Source organism: Pipistrellus hanaki (genome assembly GCF_964339955.1).
Source record: "Pipistrellus hanaki genome assembly, chromosome: 4".
NCBI classification, from domain to species: domain Eukaryota; kingdom Metazoa; phylum Chordata; class Mammalia; order Chiroptera; family Vespertilionidae; genus Pipistrellus; species Pipistrellus hanaki.
In genome coordinates this window covers 5,292,217-5,298,216 of record NC_140506.1, presented here as the reverse complement: position 1 = coordinate 5,298,216, position 6,000 = coordinate 5,292,217, and the positions used below count along the sequence as shown (strand labels likewise).

General features: G+C 69.7%; 1 protein-coding gene across 2 annotated transcripts in view; it reads left to right on the top strand.

The window, feature by feature from the left end:
* The first annotated feature begins 1,631 nt into the window (after positions 1-1,631).
* Positions 1,632-6,000, top strand: part of GDNF (glial cell derived neurotrophic factor) — a 28,129-nt gene continuing 23,760 nt past the window's right edge. For both annotated transcript variants that reach the window (XM_084882163.1, XM_084882162.1), the window contains exon 1: positions 1,632-2,281. The gene's annotated coding sequence lies outside the window, so the exon portion shown is untranslated. The remainder of the gene's footprint in view (positions 2,282-6,000) is intronic.

The following is a 6,000-nucleotide window of genomic DNA, read 5'->3' as shown; positions in this document are numbered from 1 at the left end:
GGCACGGAATCAGCGCCAAATCACTGCAGGTGTCTGGGTGGCATGACCATCCCCAGTGAAAACCTTTCTGAAAACGAAAGCATTCCCAGCTAGAACACTCACGCATGTGGCCTACGCATTCCAGAAACCGTGCTAAACCAGGATAAATGGGTTAAGCTTATTCCACCCTCCCATTTCCAAATCCATCCACACTCCTGCCATGAGTGTACCACAGGACACGGCGCCTTCCGAGGAGCCGCGGTGAGCATTCTCCTGTCAGCCAGTGCGTGTGGATGAGTCGGCTTCCGTTCCCCTGAAGCTGCAAACCACAGGAACGACAGCAAGAACCGTCTCCCTCCCACACCAGCTTCCCTGACAAACCTCCAGAGTGGCTGGTCTTTGACTTTCACGTGGAATAATATGTGATCTCCACACACACACACACACACACACACACACATATTTCCTCTGGCCTATTGTCTGTATCAGCGACTTAAGGATCACATACTCCCCAACAACCGGATGAGTCATCAAAGCAGAGGTCCCTGGATGTAAACTGAGCCTGTTTACGCTTTCCCTGGCTCCAGCTAATAACACCAACGAGGTCCCTCTGAACCCAGGCCCGGTGGCTTCCGGAGAGCGGGATTCTGCTCAGCAGACATACCTGGTGTGGCGCCTTGTTCTAAAGGTGGAGTTCCCTTCCTGCCCTGTGCGAATGAAGCCCCTTTGAAGCCCGTTGCAGGGTGCGAGGACTTACCCTCCTCAGCGCCTCTACAGAAGAAGGCTCCTGCTGCTACTGGTGGCAATTAACCCACAAAAGGCATGTCTAGAGGGTCTCCTGGAGATTGGGGACCGGAGCTGTGTCCCCCAAACGGAAGCTCAGTCTCCATGGGACACCTTAGGGGTCCCAGCTACATTTTTTTTTTTTAAATCTGGATGAGAGCAAGTTTAGCTCACCCTCCCTGCCCTGTTCCCCATCCAGGGATCTTGCGCCTCTGGAGTGGGGATTTTGAATGTCTGTGCCCACCCCGCGCCTGGCATTGGGTTCCCACAGCATGAAATGGAGCCTGGGACGGAGGAGCCGGCCAGCCTCAGAAGCCTCCTTCCTCGCCTGCCATGTAATACATGATATGCAAAGCCTCTGACTTCAGCCAGCAGATATTTGGAGGCCGTGCTGGCCCCGTATGGGACTCAACTCATGTGTGTTTGGGTCGGAAAGCGAATCAGAGGAGCCGCGGGAGGGCACGTCACGGAGTGCGCGCCCTATAAATGCACCCCGGCTCTCCGCGTCCCCCGGCAAACCCTGGGCTCCCTCCCCGGCGGCTCCACACCTCTCCTCCGCCCGCAGCTTCTTCTGCCCGCAGAGCAGCCCGAGGGCTGGATCCCGAGGAGGAAGGACAGCCTTGGACAGGCCACGGGCCACAGGCCACAGGCCACCGGCGGGAGCACCGCTCCGCTAGCCCCCCGCCCGGCCGCGCGCCCTCCCTCCGCGCGCGGGACGCAGCCGGGGCGCACGCCGCAGCCGAGTTCGGATCGCCCCCTCCGGCGGGACTGCGCCGCGCCCCGCACACCCCTCCGGATCGGCCCAGGAGGAGGAGGAGAAGGAGGAGGAGGAGGAAGCCCGGCGGCGTCTCCAGGCGCTGAGCGCTCGCCCTGCACCCCGGGAGGGGCGCCTCGCATCGCCCACTCGCACCCGGAGCCCCGCCGCGGGAGCTCGGGCGCCTCCTGGCTGCTGCTCTCCGTTCACCTCTTCCACCGCCGCCTCCCGCCCTCCCCTCCAGCGGCCCCGCGCTCCCCGCCCCCGCCCGGCCCCCCGGGCCCCGGGCCGGGCTCCCCAGGACCAGCCCGCGCCCCGGGCGCCCTCATGTCTTCAAGAGGCGCCCTGCGCTGGCTGACGTGGTGCCTCGATCGGATCTCCAGGCCAGACCTCCGCTGCGGGGGCCGCCCCCGCCCGGCCCGGCCCGTGCACCCCGGCGCCGCGCCCCGGGAGGGCGCCGAGCGCGGCCACCACCGCTGAGCCCCGGCCGTGCCGCCCCCGACCCCAGGCTCGGACCTCGGCCTCCGGGGGCGCGGGGGCCGGCGGGCGAGCTGTCGGCATCCTTCGCCCTCCTGGCGGCGGCGGCGGCAGCAGGAGCCTCAGCCGCCGCCCCCCGCGCGGCCCCGGGACCGGGAACCCGTCGCGCCCCCGACCCGTGGGGCGGAGCTCCGCGCTCCTGCCCGCGGCCCGGATGGGGGCACTGGCTGGGACTTGGGGCTCCTGGAGTTAATGTCCCGCCGGGGGTCTGCGGAGACCGGAGCCGAGGTGAGTGGAGGCGCGGGCCCGGGCTGGAGGGGGCGGGCGGTGCCTGGGATCGCCGGCGGGCACGGCGGGCGCGGGCGCCGGAGGCGGGAGGGAGGGCGCGCGGCTGGAGCCGGGGCAGCGGCGGGATCGGGCAGGGGAGAGACTAGAGGGAACCAGGGCGACCAGGAGGGAGAGAAGTTGGACGCGGGAGAGGCCGGCTTTGCGGAGGGGCAAGTTGCCCTCCCACGTGAGCGGAGATGTGGTGCCCGTGCACCCCGGAATGTTCGAGGGGGCAGTTTTCCTCCCGGCTCGGCGGGGCGCTCTGCTGTCCAGCGCGCGGCTGGGGGTCATCTCCGGACCCACTGCGATGGGAGAGAGTCCCCCGGGGACGGGCGTCTGGGAGGGAAACTTCCTGGTGACCTGGCCCCGTCCGCTCCGAGGGCCCCCGCCAAGGCGCTGGGGACCTAACGTAAGAGCGTTCCTCTCCTCCGGGCGCGGCGGGCTTACAGTCCTCGCCCTTTTCCCTTTTCGGAATCCGGTGGCCTGAACGATGCCAAAGCCTGCAACCCCAACTACCCGTCCCGTCCAGGTTAGGAGAGGGCCTCCCTGGCCAGGTCAGGACGCGGGCCTCCACCTCCAACACACATTGGGACCTCCCCAAGGCCTCATTTTAATGTCCTCTTTCCTCCTGTGCCCTGTGCCACTTCCCCATACCACCCCCACGCCCTCCACCACCACCACCACCGCCACCACCGCCACCGCCTCCACCACCACCACCACCACCACCACCGCCACCGCCACCGCCTCCACCGCCACCACCGCCACCACCACCACCCCCACCACCACCGCCACCGCCTCCACCGCCACCGCTGCCACCACTTCCACCCCCTCCACCCCCTCTACCACTGCCACCAGCACCTCCACCACCACCCCCTCCACCACCTCCACCACCTCCACCACCCCCTCCACCACCACCGCCACCGCCACCACCACGGCCACCACCAACCCCCTCCACCATCACCATCACCCCCTCCACCACCTCCACCACCACCGCCACCACCTTGCCTCCCCTGGGGCAGCTTTCCTCGCGGTTTGGTTTCCAGCCCCAACCGGTGAACACGGGCCCTCCTCACGGCAGGGAAGGTACTTTGGCTGGGCCACCCCACCATCCACCCCACCCCACCCGCCTTCGGCGCCCCCCGGTTTGGGAAACCGGCCCGCAGAGCGGCGCCCCGGGGGGAGGGCTGCCCTCCCCGAGCTCCGCTCATTGGCCGGGCGCGTCTCCGGCCTCTGCCCCGGGGTGTCCGCGCCCGGCTCCTCGGGTTTGAATCTGCGCTCCCAGTGCCCCGGGGAGGGATACCGCTTCCAGACCCCGCACCGAGCTCCTCCCCAAAGCCTTCGCTCTGGAGGGGAGGGAGGGACAGAGTCGCCTTTTCAACAAGTGCTGGGTGTCCGGGAGGCCCGCAGCGTCCTCGCCCCCCACTCTCGCAAGGGGTTCAGGTGACCCCGAACCTGAAAGCCAGCCTTTTAGCAGAAACACCCCTCTCCAGGCTGTCTCTGGAAAGCGCCCCTCATGCTTTCCCTCCCCCGGTCTGGGGTCCCAGCGCGGGGAGAGTGAGACCCCCGGCCTGGGGGGGGGGGGGGGGAGCACAGGGAGGTAAAGCGGTCCATTCCAGCATCTTCGGTCCTTACCCCAAAGGCAAACCCCGCGCCACCCCCTCTTCTCTCCCTGAGATCTGGGTCCTGAAGGCAGAGCCCACAGGGGCCTCCCGCCTGCCGGACGCAGGAAAGCGCGAGGCTCTGGCGGCGGAGCTGTCACCCCGACGCCGGGAAGGGGGGGGGGGGGGGATTCTCACTGTAGATTTCGGGGGAAACCAGTCCCGGTGCGGCGAACAGAGAAACCCGAGGGAGAGAGGATGGAGAGGCGGGGGCCCGGAGAGCGGGGGTGCTGGCGAGGACACTCAAGTTCCGGGGAGTCGCATGAATCTGGGGGCGGGTGGGAGGGGAGCGCTGGTTCACAGGCCGGTGTCCTATGAAAGCGCCAGGGCGGCCTCCCCTCCCGCGGGCCGCGGCGGCGTCTGGCGCCCCCTGGCGCCGGGAACTCAGCGGCGCCCGGGCGAGCGGCTGCCTCTGCGGCCCCGCAGCTCCGGGCGGGAAGGAAGGACCACCCGGGCCCTGCGGGGAGCGGCCTGCGGGGCACAAGGAGGGGTGCGGAGGCACCGGCGGGCCGGCTCGGGAGGAGCTTGGGGCGCGCGTGGCGGCTGGTTCAGCAGGAGGAAAGGGCGCAGGGAAGGGCGGCAGGAAGGCGTCGGGCAGATGTGCTTTGAGAAAGCGATCCGGACCTGCAGGGACGGCGCGGGCGGGCGGGGCGGGGGCCCAAGGGCGCAAAGAAGGCCTCCCTGGAGGCCGCTGCGGGGGCCCAGGCCCCAGACCCCCTCCCCCTCCGGGAGCTGGAGAGCCGGCCCCGCGGCGCTCCGAGGGGGTCCGCCCTCCCAGGCCGCTGGCGGGACCGCTCTTTGGGGGCCCCGCTCCGCACTGGCCGCGGGCGGAGTCCCCTCCCGGCGCCTCTCTGCCGGCCTCGCCAGGCTTCTCACTGGGAGCTCCACATCCCGTGTAAAAAGCGCTCCGTCGGCCGAGCCGGGGACAGGGAGAGCCCCTGTTCCTGCGGAAGAGACTCTGGTGCCTCTTTGGCTTCCGATGGCGCGTTAGCCCCGCGCCTGCCCGCTTCTCGGGGCCGCCGGCCACCTGGCACGCACCGGGGAGCTGGTCCCGGGGAGGGGGCCGAACGCCTGGCGCCCCCGGTCCCCGCGCCCCCAGGCCCCGCGCCCCCGGGCCCCGCGCCCCCGGGCCCCGCGCCCCCAGTCCTGGCGCCCGGCCTGGGTCGGGGCCGCGGGCCCGCGCGCCTCGCCTTCTCCCCGGCTCCGGGGCTGCAGGTGGTTCGAGTCCCCAGTCCCCACCGCCCCCGGAGCCCACAGCTGCGTGGCGACCAGCCGCCGCCCTGGAGGGGACTGCACCGTCCCCGCGGCGGGCGGGGGCTGCCGGGTTAGGCGCTGCCGGGCGGCCGCAGGGACCCCCGTCGGGAGCGCTGGGCGGCGGAGGAGGCGGGATCCCGGGAACTCGGGGAGGACAGGCTCGCAGGGCCTGGCACCACCTGGACACCGCCTTGCTCTCCCCGTGGGAGAATCTCGGGGGTTTCCTAGAACCCGTTTTATCTGGAGGAGAGGGGATAATCGACTTGAGAATTCCCATAGGAACTGGAACGCTGGCGTTGGGGAGGTTCTGGGTGACACGCACCCGGGGTGCCGGCGTCCCTCCCCACCTCCTGACTGGGTGGAGTTTGGCCCCCAGTTGACCAAGCCTTTTCCTGGCCCGTCCGGCGTGGCGTGGCCCTCCTCTCTGGGGCGGCGGGCCCTCCTCTCTGGGGGGTGAGGGCCGTGAAGCCTAAAGGAGTCCCCCACTCATGGCGGCCTAGGCCTTCCGAGGCCGGTGCACCCCCCCCCCCCCCCGCCACCACCTGTCCTCCCCCCACACACATACACACACAGGCCAGGACTCGGGTACATGGTCCAGGAGTGACATGATGGGGCACCGGGAGACTCATGCCCCCCTCTTTCCCCCTCCCCCCCACGCTGCGGCCCGGGGCGCGCTCGCTCCGTGCGCCTGGGGCTCTTGCACACGTCGGTGAACGCGCATACCTTCCAGAGGGGGAACGAGCATTTACACCGAGTGGACGCCTCGGG